Genomic DNA, 21117 nt, shown 5'->3' with positions numbered 1-21117 from the left:
ATCTTCAATGCTCCTATTTCTTTCTCTCTTTCTTTTTTTATTTTTGATTTTTGATTTTTTTTTTTTTTGGTTCCCAAGGCAAACCACATATGTTTAAAGCACGCAAACCACAAGGTAAATTCTCTTCCACCCCCCAACTAGAATGTAGCATTGTCCCCAATGATGCAGGAGAATTGAAAGAATTTACCCAAGAGAGTATTTAAGCGTAAAGCAAAACAATTCTAAAAATATAAATGAGAAAAAGAAGAAGTACCTGAACCGCTTTGAAAAGAATATAACGCTAGAGAATAAGAAATAACAACTACAGAACAAAGGACAACAATGAGAAAAATAAAAATGTAAATGAGAAAAAAAAAAAACACAAAAAGGGGAAAGAAAAGAAAAGAAAAGAAAATGAACTATACTAAGTGGGATCAAGCAAATGTAGAGTAGATTCCTCAGGTGCAAAGTTAGAAATAAAAGGCTTGAGCCTTTGACCATTAACCTTAAAAACATTACCATTTTGAGGATTCAGAATCTCTACAGCACCATGAGGAAAAATAGTCTTCACCACAAAAGGTCCACTCAACCGAGACCTTAACTTACCAGGAAACAAGTGTAGGCGAGAGTTGTACAATAGCACCTGTTGGTCGGGCTCAAAAGTCTTACGCTGAATGTGTTTATCATGAAAGTTCTTCATTCTTTCCTTGAACAATTTAGAATTATTGTAGGCATCCATCCTCAGCTCGTCCAATTCAGATAACTGCAATTTTCTCACACAACCAGCATCATCAATGTTAAAATTGCATTGTTTAATTGCCCAATACGCCTTATGTTCCAACTCTACAGGCAAATGGCAAACCTTACCATACACTAATCTATATGGAGACATGCCTAAAATGGTTTTAAAAACTGTTCTATAGGCCCACAAGCTATCAGACAATCTCAAAGACCAATCCTTCTTATTTGGGTTAATAGTTTTCTCAAGGATGTGTTTAATTTCCCTATTTTCTAATTCAACTTGCCCGTTGGTTTAAGAATGGTAGGCAGTAGAGATTTTGTGATGGATACCATACTTCTTCAATAAGGCTGAAACATGTTTGTTGCAAAAGTGCGTGCCTTGATCACTGATTATGGCTTTAGGCATGCCAAACCTTGCAAAAATGTTTTCTTTCAAAAATTTTATAACCACTTGATGGTCATTAGTTCTGCAAGGGATTGCCTCAACCCACTTGGAAACGTAATCAACGGTAAGAAAAATGTATAAATAGCCAAAAGAAGAAGGAAATGGTCCCATGAAATCTATACCCCAACAATCAAAAATTTCAATCACTAGTATAGGTTGCAAAGGCATCATGTTTCTCCTAGTGATTCCCCCTAATTTTTGACAAGGTTCACAAGCTTTACAGAAACTCAAAGCATCCTTAAACATACTTGGCCAATAAAACCCACTTTGAAGAACTTTAGCCACTGTTTTGTGGGCGAAAAAATGCCCACCACAAGCTTCTGTGTGGCAAAAATTTAAAACACTAGAAATTTCATTATTAGGCACACACTTTCTAATGATCTAATCTGAACAATATTTAAAGAGATAAGGATCATCGTAAAAGAAGTTCTTAGCTTCAGCCTTCAACCTTCTTATGTCTTGAGCATTCCAACGAGGTGGAGTTTTCCCTATAACCAAGAAATTTACAATATCAGCATACCATGGTAAATATTCAATGGCAAATAATTGTTCATCAGGAAATTTATCAGAAATTAAAGAAAACTTCTCAGAAACTTCTGGTTGAAGCCGAGAAAGGTGATCTGCCACCACGTTCTCCACTCTTTTTTTATCTTTTATTGTGAGATCAAATTCTTGAAGCAGAAGTATCCACCTTACCAGTCTTGGCTTAGTGTCTTTTTTTGACAGTAGAAATTTCAGAGCTGTATGGTCAGTGAATATTATGACAAGAAAACCAAGAAGATAAGATCTAACCTTATCCAATGCAAATACTATAGCTAGTAGTTCTTTTTCTGTGGTGGAATAGTTCTTTTGTGCCGCATTTAAAGTTTTACTAGCATAGTATATAACATATGGCAGTTTATCTCTTCATTGTCCAAGAACAGCCCCCACAACGAAGTCACTTGCATCACACATTAATTCAAAAGGAAGTGACCAGTCAGGAGATCGAATGATAGGTGCAGTGGTGAGACATGTTTTCAATTCATCGAAACCATTTTGACACTCTTGGGTCCATTCAAATTTAACATCATGCATCAAAAGTTTGCAAAGAGGTTTAGAAATAAAGCTAAAATTTTTTATGAATCTTCTATAAAAACTGGCATGCCCTAAAAATGATCTAACATCTTTCACATTTTTAGGTGCAGGAAAAGTTGAAATCAAGTCTATTTTAACTTTATCCACCTCTATGCCTCAAGAGGATACAATGTGCTCCAAAACTATTCCTTGTTGGACCATAAAGTGACATTTTTCCCAATTTAACAACAATTGCTTTTCTTCACATATTTTCAAAACAACCTGCAAATTAGACAAACATGCATCAAATGTTTTTCCAAAAACTAAAAAGTCATCCATGAATACCTCTACACTGTCCTCAATCAAGTTGCTAAAAATACTTAACATGCATCTTTAAAAAGTAGTCGGGGCATTGCATAGCCCAAATGGCATTCTCCTAAAGGCAAAAGTTCCAAAGGGACAAATGAAGGTAGTCTTCTCTTGGTCCTCTAGAGCTATTTCTATTTGATAATAACCGGAGAATCCATCTAAAAAACAGTAATATTCATGCCCTGCCACTTTTTCTAAAACCTGGTCAAGGAAAGGCAAAGGAAAATGATCCTTCCTAGAGGCAGCATTCAATTTCCTATAATCTACACACATCCTCCAACCTATGGTCTCTCTAGTAGGCACCAATTCTCCCTTATCATTTTCTACAACGGTTATACCAGACTTTTTTGGGACAACTTGTATTGGACTAACCCATTTACTGTCAGCAATTGGATATATGATGCCTATGTCTAACAATTTCAAAACTTCCTTTTTTACCACTTCTTTCATTGTGGGGTTTAGTCTCCTTTGCATCTCTCTAGAGGGTTTCGAATCCTCTTCCAAATATATCCTATGTGTACAAATGAGAGGACTTATACCTTTAATGTCGGCAATGGACCAACCAATGGCTGATTTGTGTTGTGTCAAAATTCTCAACAACTTACTTTCTTGGTCAGGAGTCAACAATGCAGAAATCACCACTGGGAATGAGTTCTCTGGTCCAAGGTAGGCATATTTTAGTTCTGGCGGCAGTCGCTTCAATTCTAACACTGGTGCCTTCTCATCGGATGGTTGTGCTGGGGTTTGTATTGTCGGTAATGGTTCAAATTTAAGCTTCCATTGCATCTCAGTTGAGTCACCTGCAACACAAAGCGAAGAAAAATGGTCAGTGGACTTAGTTAAATCAAGGGAATCTTCTAATTCCTCCCACTGCTCATCACAATCATAGTTTAACCAAGGAGTGTCTACAATTAAAGATTCCAATGAATTGACTTCTTGGATTTCTTCATGTTCTTGAGGTTGCCTGCACAAATTGAAGATATTCAGTTCTAAAGTCATATTTCCAAAACTCAATTTTAAAACACCACTCCTACAATTGATTATGGCATTAGAAGTTGCTAAAAATGGTTTTCCCAAAATCACAGGTGGTGAAGAATTTGCGCGGGATGACACTTTCATATCCAAGACCACAAAATCCACAAGGTAATAAAATTTATCCACTTGGACCAAGACGTCCTCAATGATACCCTTAGGAATTTTTATGGATCTATCAGCAAGCTGCAAAATAATGGATGTGGTTTTCAATTCCCTTAGCCCCAATTGTTCATACACACTATAAGGTAGCAAATTAACCCCCGCACCTAAGTCTAGCAAGGCCTGCCCTATCTTAGAGTTTCCAATGACACATGAAATAGTAGGTGACCCAGGATCCTTGTACTTAGGTGGTGTGTGATTTTGAATAATAGCACTAACTTGCTCAGTGAGGAAGGCCTTTTTCTGCACATTCAGTTTGCGTTTTATGGTGCATAAATTCTTTAAAAATTTAGCATAAGCAGGAATTTGTTTTATAGCATCTAGAAGTGGAATGTTAATCCTAACTTGCTTAAAAATTTCCAAGATTTCAATATGCTGTTTATCCTTGTGCAAAGAAACCAAACGTTGTGGAAACGGTGCAGGTATGGAACATGCATCATTATGTGAATTTAAAGTACTCGACTCACCACTATCAAGAGGAGGATTAGTATTTTTACCTGAACTTCCTGCACTATGGGCAGGGTCACCCAAAACCTTACCATTCCTCAAAGTTGTAATAGCTTTCACTAATTTCACATTGCTCCCTTAACCTGAATGCTGAGATGATCGACTGTGCCCTTGTGGATTGGGCTGGGGTTGAGCTGGAAACTTTTCTTTCTCCTGGTTACTCAAAGTGGTGGTTACTTTAGTGAGAGTCCCTCTGATGTCATTGATGGCCTGGGAGTTTTGGTTGTTGATCGTGCTCTGACTCTGCATAAACTGTTGCAAGCTAACAATTAGCTGTTGTATGGAGTCTTCCACTCCTCTTCTTTGCATTTGGGGTGGCTGATTTGGAAAATGAGGTCGCCCTAAGCCTTGGCTAGCGACTGCATAAGGATTATACTGACTTGGTCCCTGCGTAGATGGCCCCACTTGGTCATTTTTCCAACTGAGATTTGGATGATTTCTCCAACCTACATTATATGTATTAGAATAAGGTCCAGAAGAATTCTTAGAAACCATATGCACTGGGTTAGATTGATCAAGCAAAACTTCCTTAAAAGCAGGAATAGTTGGACATGCATCAGTCATATGCCCTGGATCCTCACATATGCTACATTTTTCAGAAGATGATGGTAAAACGTGCATTTCATTTACCTTCTTAAGTTCAATGGACTCTAACCTTTAAGACATCAATGCAAGCCTAGCATTCAAATCATCAACTTCTTTCAATTGATACTTACCACCCCCACCAATGCATTTTTGCTTTTCAGATCTATCATACACATCAGAGACATCCCACGATTGGGCATTTTCAGCCAAGTAATCAAAATAATCAAAAGCTTCTTCAGGCCCTTTATTGAAAAACTCACCATTGCACATTGTTTCTACAAATTGCCTCATCTTTGGTTGCAATCTCTCATAGTAAAAACTGATGACCCTCCAATTTTCATACCCATGGTGAGGACGTGCATTTAAGAGATCTTTGAAACGTTCCCAACACTGATAAAATGTCTCCACATCCTTTTGGCAAAAATTCATTATTTGTCTTTTCAAAGCATTAGTTCTTTGCATGGGAAAAAATTTCTTTAAAAACTCCGTTTGCATTTCTTGCCAAGTCCCAATGGATCTTGGTCTTAAGGAATTCAACCAGGTTTTTGCTTTGTCTTTTAAAGAAAATGGGAACAATTTCAATCTTATTACCTCCTCAGTGCATGTTCTATCCATGAATGTGGAACAAACTTCTTCAAACTCTTTAATATGCAAATATGGGTTTTCAGATTCAATGCCATGAAAATGAGGTAACAATGGAATCATCTCAGGTTTAAAATTAAAAGCATTTGCATTCAAAGGTAGAATAATGCAGGATGGGGTGCTGGTCCTAACAGGTTGCAAATATTCTCTGAGTGTCCTATTAGGGTTCTCCATATCGTGAGGTTCATTTTCAGCCATGATGCTACATGTGTCATATGGTGATTCAAGTGATTCAAGTGAAACAGGTTCACTCGATGATGAGATGGATGAGTCTGTCCTGACTAGTCTAAATGTGTTATCTCTAGCCCAACCGGTCATACAAACTTAGTATAAATGTAATAAAAGCAAACAGGTCAAAGGAGAGGAAGTAGATATCACCCAGGCCGTGAAGACGTTCACAGCTCTAAAACACCTCTCTGAAATCTGAGAAATACTTCGATGACACCAATTAGTCCCAGGCAACGGCGCCAAAAACTTGACTCGTTTTGAGTTGTGCTTCCAAGTGCAGAAGTGTCAAGTTGTATCAACGATGCGTCCAGGATCGTATTCCACAGGGACTACTGAGTATCAAAGTATTTGCGAAAGTTTAAAGAAATCGTGTTGCTGTAAAATATAAGTTGAAAATATTTTTGGCCTTTTATGATTTTAAAAACAGTAAACAAAGAGAGAGAAACTTAAGTAAACAATCAAAATGAAACTAAAATTTTATCAATTTTCCAAAAATGTAAATCTAATAACGCAACCAAAACTAAACAGATTACAGGTCAAAGTCTGCTTGCTTCCATCGTTTACTAATTCCTTAGGCCTTACTCCTCTTCTTGTTAATCCAATCAAGGCATTAATAAGATAAAATTTTATTACTAAGCTCGAGTAAATTTGCCACATCCAAACGGAAGAAAATATAAACTCTCATTAAGCATCAACCGAATGTCATGTAAATTAGTTGATGAAAATCCTAGATTAAATCAAAGTTTTGATGTGCCTAACGTCAACAACAAAACAAGAAATAAGAGCTAGCGATTTTTCAACGATACCTTAAATTTTCGGTTTTAACCAAATAAAAGTTTAACAATAATATCATAGGATAACTAATAAACCATGGAACGCAAACGACATCGACCCACACCCCGAGTTACCAAACTTAGCCACTCATGCTTGTAATAAAAAAAACAAGTATGGAAATCCTAGTCTACTTAAGGAAATACCTAAACACGCATTATTAAAGATGGCAACTACAAATAAGGAATTAAAACATGCAATGGAAACTCAATCAAACACACACACTCACACTAAAAAAAATCAAACCTTTAATATGAATCAACAATTCAAACCAAGAATTCGAACAAAAATGCAAACACATCAAAAATCTAAACTTTGAATGATACCGAAAAATAAAAATACGAACTTTAACAAAACTGAAAAATATGAACTTTGACGAAACTGACTCTAACTAAATTAATTAAATAACTTGGAACATTAAACTAATCTACGGAACAATATTTAACCGAAACAGAATAAAAAAAACAATTAAACTTCAATAATAATAAAACACCCTAAATAATATTCGAAATCTAAAAATTCCAATAAACTCAAACAAAAAGTTAAAAATATTTAACTGTTTAATTAGTAACAATAAAAGTAAGAGTAAAGAAAAAAAAAAAAGAGCAGAATTCACGGCAGTTGCAGGAGTGGTCTGTTGCTTTGGTGGTCTTCAATGGCAGAGATGGGCTGTAGGGGCTGGTTTGTTGGTGGCCGAAGCAGAGAAGCTCGGCTGGTTGTGCTCTGTTATGTTGGTGCTGGTCCTCCACAGCACTGCTGCTGTTTTCTGGTCCCTGCTTTCAACTGCTTTCCTCCAAGCTGCTGCACAGCAGCTCTGGTGTTGGCAGACGAGAGTTGGCTCGGCTATTGCTACTGCTGGAGGTGCAGGCAGAGGGGTTGCTGCTGGTGGAGATGGTGTAGGGGCTGGTGTGAGGAAAAACAGAGGAGAAGGAAAAGAGGGAAAGAGAACAAAGAAGAGAGATCAGAGAAGGAGAGATAGGAGCAAGAAGGAGAGGCCAGCGGGAAAGAAAGAAAAGACAAGAAAAAAAAAACTAACTAAGAGAAGAAGAAGATGAAGAGGATGAAGAAGGTTGCGCTTGGGTTCCTTTTAAGAGAACATTGTAGTGCCCTACCCAGATTAGCCAGCCCAACCCGGCCATGCGTGGCCGGGTCACGTCAAATTCCCTTTCATATATATATATATATATATATATATATATATATATATATATATATATATATATATATTTCATTTTATTTTCTTTCTGTTCATCACAAATTTGACTCTTTTAGAACCCTTTTCTCGCAAAATGCAAGACATGAAAGTTGTAGATAATCCTTTCCTCTTTGTCCAGAAATTTGAATCGTCTCGATTGGAGCTTGGATGGAAGAGTTATGTACGAAATACGAACAGGTGTCGGTTTTGGTTCCCGGAAATTTTCCTCTGATAAAATATTACCAAAAATTCATAAATTGAACAATAAAACTTAAGAATGATAATTTTGGCACTTTATTAAAATATTGGATAATTTTGGACATTTAATTAAAAATATAAACCGTAAAGCCCGGGTTAAGACGTTCAATTACGCAGTTTCGGCGCGTAATCAATTTTGTGGTAATCCTTGTGCTGGTGTGGCCAAGGCGGGGACGTAGGTACAGTTGGCCGAACCCCGATAACATACCGTGCGTGTTCTTTACATTTTCGCAATTTACATTTACTGCACGTGTATGTTTACTTGATGATTGCATAGACTAACCCTAGGCTAAATTACATTGTTGTTAAAATCAATAGACCTAGGCAACAAATTTTAAATACCCAATTCAACCCCCCCCCCCCCCTCTTGGGATTGCACCATAACTATCAATTGGTATCAGAGCCTCTGTGGTATTGATTATGCTATATGGAAATTTAGAATGATTGTGTATGTGAAAGCTCTAAATTGGAAATTTTAGAAAGTCATTGATTAGGGTGATTGTGTGCCTATGAAGTCTATTGGGTGTACCGATGTTCCTAAATCTGAGTTTGAAATGAATGATTATGATAGGGACTTAGTACGGGTAAACTTTAATGTCATGAATACCTTACTGCATGCTTTATATTCTAATGTTTTATGTGAGGTTATGGATTGTAGTAGTGCTAAGCAGATTTGGGATGAACTTGAGTGGAGATATGGTGTGTCCATGCAAAAGGGAGTCATCTCTCAATGCGACTCAGGATCCACTGATCTTAAGGAAGGTAACCAATGTTATGTAGCTTTAACCAATGATGATGTTATTTCAGTTCCTTCTATCTTAGTAGATGAATATGAGCATGATTCTTGTGTTGAATTGAATACTGCATTTGATACTGAATCATATGATAGCACTGATAGTGAAAGCATGTCTACTTATAAGGAATTGCAAATCGAATATCTTAGGACTCATAAGTTACTTGTTAAATGTAATAAGAAATATTCTTTTTTGGAAAACAAGTATGAAGCATGCATGAAAGAATGTGACTCTAAAGTTCTTATTGAAAGAGAAAATACTTTGAAAATCAATAGACTAGAAAGCAAGAATGAATCATTAGAAAATGAGTTAACTGTTTTGAAATCTAAAGTTTATAATGATGATAATAAAGATTACTTGATAGCAGATCTTGAAAGTAAAGCAAACAACATGTCTAAAGAACTTTTGAAACTTCAGAATGTTTGCAAAAATTTGGAAAACTCAAAAATTCAAGATCTAGAGAAGAAAATAGAAGACCAATATAAGATCATCTATACATTCACTAGAGGCAAGGAAAACTTTGATAAACTGCTAGGTGCACAAAAGATGACCTTAGATAAAGAAGGTATAGGTTATAATCGGATTTAAAATAAGAAAAGAAATAACCTATACATGGGGTACTTTATAAGAGAATCAAAACACTATGCCAGTACCTCCTCTAGTCCATACATTCACACCATATGCATCTTATGTAAAAAGAAGGGGCACACAAAATTTGATTACCCATTTAAAAGAAAAGGTGTGAAACCCCAAAAAGTATGGAAAGCCAAAGAATCACCAACTCCTAACCCATCAAAATTAAAAAGAAGAAAAATGGTATAGGTGGTTAAGAAAGAAAAGGAAGGACTTGCTCAAATAGGAATTACATAATCACACAGCTCTTCCTTAGTGGTTAGGCTTAACTGTAGGGGGTAGCATTCTCTAAAAGGTTAGATAGTGGCTTGGGGCCAATTAATATGAAATCTTGTATATTCACCATTCCAAAAGCATACCAAGCATCTTGGAGAATTAAGCCAATATGTAAATTCAAGTACAAAACCAATCTGGCCTAAATGAATATTCTTATTGGTTTAAATATATATCATTGCTTGTTTAAATAAAAATCCTCTCCTAAATGGACATGGCATGAGTGCCTTGCATTTAAACTTCAAATTGCTTAACCCTTGCTTAAATATGAACATCTTACGTTAAGCATACTTAGTCCATTGTTCAGCTTCGAGGTTTGGAATTAAAGTCATAAATCCTGCCCTAATCTTACCTTGAAGCCATTTCATTGTCCTAACTCCTACAGATAATCCATAGGGTCTCTTGCTTTAAGAAATAGATCAAATAAGAATAAATAGACCCAAGTTGGGCGACCGAACCTATAAGCACATTTGCACTTCGGTCGACCGAACTAGAAGGTTGACCAAGTCATTGACCTCATTTTGGGTGGCTGAATTTTCATGTTCAAATATGATCAGGCTACCGAATTGTCTTCGGGTCCTTGAATATATTCGGGCTACCGAACTAAGCATTTCGGGCAACCAATTGAGTCAGTTCAAAATTTGTTCGGGCGGCCAACCCTCGAAAATACAAAATGGCACTTGAAATTCAGCCAACCGAACCTTTCTTCGGGCTTCCAAATAGACTCAGTAAGCCCTCATAATTAAAGTTGTTCGGGCGACCGAACCAATGCTGTAACAACCCTAAAAATAATGTTATTTAAATAATAAAAATAAAGAAAAATGGAAATTGGAAACAGAATGTGGCAGTCGACTTCGTCAACGACGTTGCATTTTGGAAAGGATAATCCCGAGGAATTTTTCAACTCCTCGTCGACGAACACAGGGGACTCATCGACGAGGGTATAAGAGGAGCTCATTGAGGAGGATAGGATTCGTTAACGAGAAAATGCCAAGAGAGGATTTGTGGAAACCTGAAATTCGTCGATGAGGGTTTAAGTTCGTCGACGAACTTTCTACAGGACTTGTCGACGAGGTGACGTGGCTCGTCAACAAATCCCATAGTATAAATAGGGTTAAACGTGACTTTTCAGTCATTTTCCAGCGCATAATCTCTCTCTCTCTCTCTCTCTCTCTCTCTCTCTCTCTCTCTCCTCATACGATTTCTCCTGCTTATCTCTAAGGTTTTGGGCCGGATTTTCATCGGTTCGATGATCTGAAGCCACCACGATGCTCCTGGGAAAGTTCTCTACAAATCTTTCGGAGCGGATCGTCGGTGGGGCTAGGTTGAAAACCATCCCAAATCCAGGGTAAGACATTCTACTTAGTATTTGGTCATTTGACAATTGTAGAAAGCATAGTACGTGTAGGAATACTGAACTTTAGTTCTGGAGAATGTTGTTTCCAGGGTGTTGAGTAGGGACCCCTACGGGTGCAGGACAGATTTTCTTATGGTCTTTTCAGGAATCAGGGGATAAACTAAACTAGTTCTTTTATGAAAATGTATGTATATGATTATAGCATTTGGTTTTAGGGAAATAAATATATTTATATATGATTTATATTTGGGAAATACTACTGATAATGATGGTATGTTAAATAAACGAAAAACTTGTTTTGTGTGGCATGAGTAGAAGTTAATATGAAATACTGTTTTCAAGGAATGTGTTAATGATACGGATTTTTATAATGGAAAACCGGTGTACGGTCCGAGATTTTTATTTATATATGTTTGTCGGCGTATGGACCGAGCTATGGAAATGATTTGCCAGCATACGGGCTGTGCTATGTGTATGATTTGCTGGCGTACGGGCTGAGCTATGTGTATGATTTGCCAGCGTACGGGCTGAGCTATGGATATGATTTGCCGGCGTATGGGCCGAGCTATGATAAAATGTGAAATACCGGCGTATGGGCTGATGATTTTCATGATATACATATATATGCAAAATGATATGATTGACTTGACAATTGATGATATGAAATATCCATATATCATAGTTTCAGTATATATTATATGATATCAGAACCTGGTTGGCTTGGTCTAGGCTAGCACTTGCACGATACCGTTGCTATGTGTTCATGGTCATCATGATCATGTTATTTGTGTTAACGCCGCTGTACGGAGTGGTGTGAGATTGGATGGTCGATGTGATTTTTAAGAAGTGTGTGAGTGCCCCTGGTGTACGTACCAGGTTTGGCAGACCCATCAGACTTACAGACTGTATTTTTGACTTGGCAGTGGTTGGCTAACCATTGTTAGGTCCCGCCTTCGGGCCACACAACCCAGTCATGTGGGGGTGATACATGACAACAGCCAGCTAACCTACCAAGAATGTTTTTGTATTATTATTATATGAGATGATATATGTTTATGAAAATGCAGTATGTTCTGCCATGTTTTGATGATATATATGTTTTCCTAGATTTGACATAATAGTTTACTGAATATGTTTTGTATGGTATATGTATAACACGGAATACTCATCTTGTCACACACTAGTATTAGTTTATTTTCCTTATTGAGAGGTGTCTCACCCTAAATTTTATAAACATTTTATAAACCCCTAATAGGAGAGTGGGTAAAGCCCTGCTGATCTAGTATGATTGGTTCGCCCTTCCAGAAGGGTAAGTGTTTTCATAGGGTCGGAGGAATTTTGTGGGATGGCCCTAGATATCTTTTGGGTTTTGTATTGTGTACATATATATATATATATATATATATACAGTGATTGTCGTAACTCTAGTATTGTGATTATGGTATAATGAGGTGTTTATGATTTACGTTTCCTACTGCATAGGCTTCCGTGATGTGTTTCTGATGTATCCCCGGTACCCACGGGTCCAAGTGGATTATGATCTGCTAAGATTTGTGATATTGATTTTATTATATTTTGGAAAAAAAAATAAATATGTGGAAATTAAGCAGGTCGTCACAAATGCTCAGGCACCCAAACCGCGCTGATATATATGGTTCTCCGAGAATAAATGGTTCATTTTCTCCATAAATTTGAGAGCCTCCTTAGCTTTTCCTCACACATCCTTCCCCATCCTTCTATTAGATTCATTTCCATGGCCAGATATGAGATACGTGTTGCCGCGGGTGTCCCATTAGATCAGTGGTTTCCCACACCCGATCGAAGAATAAAATATGAGAGGGTGTTTCATCTCAAGGATCCCATTCTGGGAAAAATCCTCGATATCAAATTCATGCAAACCCACTTCAATAATGTTCTAGACATGTTTCGATATCAAGGATGATACGAGCTCATCGCCTTTCAGCCCAAGGGGATGTACATATTGCTCGTCCAGCTCTTCTATGCCAATCTTGCCCAAGATGGCCAGGGCTACTACACCAGGGTACTGGAGACAGACATCCACTTCGATGATGCATACCTGGCAGAGACTTTTGACATCCAGCATGGCGACTTCATCTGCCCCTATTCTTCCTCCACCTGGATAGCCAAACAGGACTTACTGTGAGTACCTTTGTAAATTTGGTCATGACAAACCCTGTAGCTGACTTGACCCATACCCCCAACTACAGATCCTTGATTTTGGAGGCAAAGGTGGTACACCACCTGATTTCCTATAATATTTTGCCCAAGTCAGGATCGAGGGATCATGTGTCCTGCTTGGACTGCTTCGTCATGTGGTGCCTCTTCACTAGGAAGAAGCTAGACTTGCTTAGATTGATCCTATGGTGGATTTTTGTCAAAACCATGGGAAAGAGGATCATTTTGCCCAACGGTAGGATTCTATCTAGGATATTCATTAGGGAAAGGCTGAATAAGTCACCGCTACCTACCATCATGAAGGTGTGACCCTTCAACGTCTTCAACTCCACCACCTTAAAGTTGAAGGGATATGAGCTGACTAGCAACATGTGGTATCCTACTGCACATGAGAGAGAGAGAGAGCCAGGAGCTCAGGAGGTCCCACAGGAGCTGCCCCATGTACCATCTACCGCCAAGATCATGGTAGCCATCACCGATCTCGCTGCCTCATTTCAGGAGTTTCGAGTCTCCATGACTGAGCAGACATCTCCTTCTTAGGCTAGACTTGACTCCCTTTACAGCGACTTCACTGATTTCTAGTCTGAGGTGTGGGCTAACTTCCACATCCTTTGTGAGCGACTACGAGAGATGAATGATGAGGACATCGGTGAGGATGACCAGATGGAGTTGAGTGGGGAGGAGGGAGATGACGATCATGACGATGGAGAGACCTGGGAGTGCTTCATGTTGATCCAGTCCGTGATTCTACAGCTCCTTATTTAATCATCTATTTTGTTTTATTTAGATACATTTTGGTTTGTATTTATACTTAAAATAGCTTATATATCTATTCCTATTTGACTTTCATATTCACCACACACACACATATACTATGATATGGTGACTGTGCTTTTTATTATGATATATATATCTGTAGTACCTTGATTTGCATGTGTTTGTGTTTAAATGATCATTCTGTTGAAACACATGCTTAGTATAGAAAACCTCCTACATGGCGGATGCAGTGAATGAGAATTGCCTGCTGGTAGATTATAGGTTCTTGCATGCATTACTCTTGAAATACTGCCTGTTTAAGAATCGTTTTTGTGCAGGTTAATTTTGGGAAATTTCCTGTTTACAGTCGGCATGCTGCCGAATTTTCTGTAGACATTTGCACCAAAATATTTGAGATGATTTTCGTTGTTGTGTGCAAATGTGATTTTTACTTAAAGTCTAAATACTTACGCTTGGCTCATTTGTGTTAAAGGTTAAAATCCTTGGGGCTGGTTGTGCATATTTTTTTGGAATACTGGTAGATTCTTATGGATTGCTTACATCTTTAGACAAAATTCTACCAAAATTTTTGAAATCTTTGCACATAACCTAATATCATTTTCTTAATACTAAACTCCTTAAAACTTGAGTGCGTTTCTAAGATAATTTGTGAATTTCACTCAAGTTGATTTATAAAGAAAATGCATATTCTTAGGGGGAGTCCTTTATCTCAAAATCATTAGGCTCTGAGAATATATATATATATATATATATATATATATATATATCTTGCATTCACCACTATATCTTTTGGAAAATATAATAACAATTGGCATCAATGTACACATCTTGGTAAATCTATACTTGATATCATGTTCATTTCAAAACTAACAATATGTCCTTATAACTAGTGGTATTTTTTTTTATAAAATAGTTGGTATCTTCTCTACCACGTAGTTATAACGATTGATATCAGACTCACATGTTTATTATACTATACCTTATGGGCTTACATGTTTGTTTTGGAAACCAAAGATAATTATGATAAAATTAACTTTAAAATATTTTTGAAAGGATGAGTGAAAACCAAATGAAAGATTAATCTTCATCCCTACATAATCATCCATTGGGGGAGTATAGAACATTAAAATTGTTTAACGTGCTGCATGCTACTTATATTTCCTTGATGCATATTCTGTTTGGGTTAATTGGTAGAAATATGCCATATACAATTCATTATAACTCCAAAAAGGTCACTTAGGTACAAAGTTATGACTGGGAATAGTCAACTTTCAAATGGCAAGCTGCCAAATTTTTTAATCTTCCCAATATACTTCTTGTATCTAATTGATGTCTTTTGCCTTCGCGCTTTATTGCTTAACCCTTTTTGCTGTTGTGAAAAGGGGGAGAAGAGGCAAAAGTGGGTATTACTGTGCTTCATTTTACTTACATCTCTTATTACCCATTACTTTAATTATCTTTATGCATAAAGTCAGGGGGAGCCTTTCTTGGCTGAACCCACTTTTTGCACAAGGTATTTGTCTCCATAAAAAAAGTGGAGATTGTTAATCTCATTGGTTATACCCGGTTTTGATTATGATAAATACACTTGGTACAGATGGTTGTACTGAGAATTGCATGCAGGTTCACCTTGTGCGCGCATTAGGACTGAAAGACATATCATGATGGCGTGCAGTGTTCGTGCTGACGACTGAATATTTCAGTGTTGTATTTGTATTTATTTGTTTATTTCTTCATTCTAGGATGTAATTTATTATGAACTGTGCACGTGTATGGCTTGTAATAATTTGCATCATGCATGGTAGGTAGGTATGCTCAAAACGACCATAGTTGGATTTTAGGTACCTACACAGACCTTAGGGATCACCCTTCCGTCGACCGACACCAGATTTTTTTCGGTAGGATAGAAAATCCTTAGGTCTCTAAACAAATGCACAAAAAGTCCCCATTATCATCTTTATATTAGGGGAATTGAAAGTGGCTAAATATGGACTTAAATTGAAAAGGTTGAGAGGGTTCTGGCGACCAAACCCAGGCCGTGTAAAATGGCTCGGGCGACCAAACTAGTCAACTTGTTGACTCTATGTTCGGCCACCCAAACTCATTTTGAACGTATCTTCCTCGGGCACCCGAATGCTTGTCAGAACACCTTTTCAACTACTCGGGCGACCGATCATTTAAGTTCAAAAGTGGGCTCGGGCGATCGAATTTCCCAGTTCGGTTAACTGAACTTATCTTCGGGCACCCGAACCTTGGACATTTGGCTACTGACTTTGGTTTAGCCAACCAGTCCTCAATTAGGGCACCCGAACCTCTTAAAGTTGAATTTTTGACTGTGTATGTTCGGACACCCAAACCTCAGGCCGGGCACCCGAACCTTGTGGGTTAAAATAATTTTTACTGATTTTTTAAATGGGGTAAACTGGGTTGATTTTCTTAATGGTCTTTTAGACAATTCTAATTATACCCACTGTGTCCCCAACGGTAAAAAATCCTCCTTACCTATATATATATACCAGTTCATTTGTCTTAATTAACAAGGATTAGAAAACTTGATTAGGGCAAAAATTCTCTCAACTCTTAAAACCTTAAAAACCCTATATTAGCCAAATATTTCTTAAAAACACTCACATACTCCTCATTCTCTTTCTCTAAGCATTGTGAGTATTTCTATAAGGCTATTGTGCTTAAATTTCTCTAGCTAATACTCTCTCTTGGTATATTGATTGATTGATTGATTTTACTTGAGAGTATAGCCTAAAGTTCTTCCACTGATTTTATTTGATAAATCTAGCGTGGAAAGACTTTGAGGGTTTCTGGTTCTTACATTATTGTTGCAAGTTACCTAAACTTAGATTTTGTGTGCAAAAATCTTTTTATAGAAAGCTAGTCTTTCAAACAACTCCATTGTTCTTTATACATTGAAATATCCTATTGAGTTTGTTTGATTTATCTTGCTTAGCATATTTGAAACTCTGATATGTTTTTTTGATATTCAAAAAGGGTGTTTCAAATCTTGCTTGGATATACACTCTAGATCTGGACTGAAAATATATACGCGATTGAGTGTTTAGCACACATTAAAGCACTGAGCATATTTACATATCATTTGTGCCTGCATTATTGATTGAGTTATATTAGTGCACACATCTGCTTGTCTTGAAGTGCATTTTCGTGTACAAACAATTTATACACATTGGTTGTATTCCAGGCACGGGCCTGAAGAGGGAGACTAGCCCTGTGGAATAGTCCCGGATTGGCTTAGACCTGGTTAGGAAAGCTAGGTGAGTCATCCTATTAAGGCGTGTCGGTTGAGGTCAGCCCCTTGAATTGACCTAGTTGTATTAGGTGCCGCTCCACCCGTTTAAGTGAGCATTATTGTGGTAATCCTTGTGCTGGTGTGGCCAAGGCGGAGACATAGGCACAGTTGGCCGAACCCCGATAACATATCGTACGTGTTCTTTACATTTCCGTAATTTACATTTACTACACGTGTATGTTTACTTGATGATTGCATGGACTAACTCTAGGCTAAATTACATTGTTGTTAAAATCAGTAAACCTAGGCAACAAATTTTAAATACCCAATTCACCCCCCCTCTTGGGGTTGCACCATAACTATAAATCACTATGGAGTCTTCCTCATGTTGGATAATGGTAGGCTCGATCTCTTCATCTTCTTATATACAATCAGCTAATAAATCATTCATATGATCTTCATGGCCAATAGTATCTAGAAAAAGCTTTTGTTACCCTTCATGCTACTGAGTCTGATCAAGTTCATCATAAATGATGTGCCATGTGGCGATTGTGGAGTTCTCCCCTTAGCATCCTCTATCAAAAAAATATGTTCACTGAGTCCATTACTATAGATATAGGTGATGGTTCAGCCATGCCCATAGGAGAACCATTGGCGAATGGTTGTAGAGGATTTTATGGGAATTTTTGTTGTCAATCTTGAATTGCCAAATATATTTTTTTGTATGCTCTCCTTCAAAAATTTCATTTAGTTTGCAGATCACCTATGATTATTTTCGTCTTGCTTGCCACCTTATGAGATGTGTGAGTTATCACTCGAACACTTTTAGTGGTCAATTTTTGTTCCATCACAACCAAGTCAACATCGACAACTCTAATTTGCTTCCACGATATAATGGTCTTACCTTACACCTCTGGTAACTGTTGGCATAAAAGGTACCCCATGGACGTGGGCAAAAAAGATGTTTGATTAAAAATCAAACACCTTTTAAGGGATCGTAGGGTATATGTTGGATTGGTTGTAAATGGAACCATTATGTCAACTCTCATCAAAAGTTAATGATAGTGATAAAATTGTAAAAGCCATAGAAGAAGGGAGAAAATATGGAGGTGAAAAGAGTTAGATTAGAAGAGGTAAGGAGAGATAGAGAGGAAAGATACTAAAGGGAGAAGAAAGTGAGAAAGAATAAAAAAACATGAGAGGGATAAAAAACGTTCAAGCTTGTTTAGCACTGAGCTATTACATAATGTTTGTTAAGTTAAGTTAGAGATTCTCTTACAATGACCATTACACATATTTATATCCTTTTGTGGTCAAACTTATGTTACTTTTAACGTTATACGTACAAATTTAAAATAATAAATCCTAATAACTGAGGAAATTTATAAAATATTTAAAACCTAATCATAAATTGGGACTATTTCACAACATTAAAGGTCTAAATTATTGTAGGTGACTTGCTTGGCAATTGGTTATATACCTTGTTGCTGAATGGCGGGCGACCTTTGCCTAATATGTTAGCCGATCAACTTCATCTATTGAATTAGGTGACCATTGTCGCCTATTTACTCTATATTCTATGTAGATTAGGTGATAAACGATTCTATCCTACAGGCAATTTGTGCCTCACCTATGATGTTTGACTTAAGTCTCTTTTAGGTTATTCTCCACCTAGTCACTTCCTTGAGTAAGAGATGCGAGATTCATGGTGACTATCTTAACTAAATGATCACCATCACATTTCGAGGAGTTGCACAAGGATGGCACAACCAGATACCATACCTAAAAGATTCAAACATCTTTTCTTCACTTGCTCTGCCATAAAGGGAATCATTATGAATCATTACAAAGGCTCAAAAAAAATTTCAAATGCCCTTCTTCTTTGTTGATTGGGACAACACCATCAATTGGCCAAGTTAACTAGGTAATTCTCTACTACAAAAAGTCTACAAGCTTGCCTTGATTGCTACTATCTACCACACAAGGAAGGTAAGAATAATATATATATATATATATATATATATATATATATATATATGAGGGAGTTGCGACTAATCCAATAGAACAACTAAAAAGATAAAGAAGAATCGTTAAATTCTTCATGCTTTTTCCAAGTTTGAATCACCCTTTGTACAAATAAGAATCCCCTTTGTTACATGATTTCTTCTTCATATATGTTAAAAAAATATGTTTATTTTTTATTTATTTATTGTGGCTTTTATCACAACCATTGGATCGTCTCTAAATCCAATGGTTGTGCGGTGTCATATATATGTTTGTAAGCCATGAGAAAATATAGGGATTGCTTGTCATTTTGTGCAAGGAAAGCTAGAGAGGGGTTCTCTCTAGGAAGAACTTTTTCTTCAATGGGTTGAAGGTGAAGGGGTGTACAGGGGATTTGGGATCGGGGAGAGACTGATCAGATCTTGTACTGCCATCGTTTCATAGTGGATTTTTCTCCAGGTGCATGCTCCGTGGACGTAGGCAACCTTGTCAAACCACATAAAATTTCTCGTCTCCATTTTCTGTCAATGTTCTTTGTGTGATTTATTTTGTTGATCGGAAGATAAAAATCGTTGCGCGTCAACAAGTGGTATTAGAGCTAGGTTTCTATTAGGTGCAGATCTGATAGATTAGATCAGATCAAAAGAAATTTTTTGGATCTGAAGTTTTTCTGCAAGAGTGCTCAAGATCAAAGTCGTTCGTTCAGATCAGATTGAGGTACGCGAAGATTCAGATCAGGTGCTGAAAAAATTATTCCGAAAATTTTCAATTGAAGGAGGATCATTTTTCAATTGTAGGTGTGAAAAAAAAATTTTCGAAAGAAAAAAAAAATTTTCGCGGATGAAGAACATGATGAACAATGCTAGAATTGGGTGATAGACTCGGATTCAAAATCGAGTCGGAGCGTGGGTTGAGGTGTGGATCCTCCCCGTGGAGCACTGACATCACACTGACGCAGAAGCTGATGCAGGCGCTGTTGCTGACATCACGGCTGACGCCAGAGGAGAGAAAAAAAAGAAAAAAAATTTTAAAGAATTTTTTTTTAATGGCGAGTACTTCGACGACCAAGTTTGAGGTGGAGCACTTTAATGGGAAAAATAATTTTAGTTTGTGGCAGAGCACTGTGAAGGATGCGTTGGTCCAACAGCGACTGATTAAGGCACTGTATGAGAAAGACAAGAAGCCAAAGACCATGTCAGATGATCAGTGGGAGGAGCTGGAAATGAAAGCGGTAAGTACCATTCGCTTAAGTTTAGCTCCAGAAATTAAATACAATGTGTTGAATGAAACATCACCAGCTGAGCTTTGGAAAAAATTTGAGAATATTTAAATGTCCAAATCCCTAGTTAATAGACTATATTTGAAGAAATAGTTGTATCAGTTGAGGATGTCTGAGGGCACAGATTTCAAAGACCACCTCAATTATTTCAATAAGATAATCACGTAGTTGCTGAGTATTGAGGTAAAAATTGAGGAGAAAGATAAAGCACTGATTCTGTTGTATTCGCTTCCTAGTTCACTCTTCGAAAACCACACCACTGCTAGGTAAGGAGACTCTTACAATTGATAAGGTGACTACTGTAATTATGGAGAGTGAGAATTTTCACAAACCAGATCATCCAAGACATGAAGAAGGGTTGGTGGCTAAGGGTGAGTCTAGCCAACAACAGGGCAGGAGTTCTAGCAGGGGTAATTGGAATTGAGGGAAATCTTGATCTAAGACCAAGGGTAAGAGTGGGAACTAGAGGAGTGGTTGTTTTTATTATGGGAAAGAAGGGCGTATGAAGAAGGACTGTG

The 21117-nt window shown here is 37.3% G+C and overlaps 1 pseudogene; it reads right to left on the bottom strand.

Moving 5' to 3' along the window:
* Nucleotides 1–403: 403 nt before the first annotated feature.
* Nucleotides 404–21117, bottom strand: part of LOC131163488 (uncharacterized) — a 49962-nt pseudogene continuing 29248 nt past the window's right edge.

Source organism: Malania oleifera, chromosome 9 (assembly GCF_029873635.1).
Source record: "Malania oleifera isolate guangnan ecotype guangnan chromosome 9, ASM2987363v1, whole genome shotgun sequence".
Taxonomy (NCBI): domain Eukaryota; kingdom Viridiplantae; phylum Streptophyta; class Magnoliopsida; order Santalales; family Ximeniaceae; genus Malania; species Malania oleifera.
Note: the sequence above shows the minus strand (reverse complement) of the source record. Positions and strands in the feature narration are given on the sequence as shown.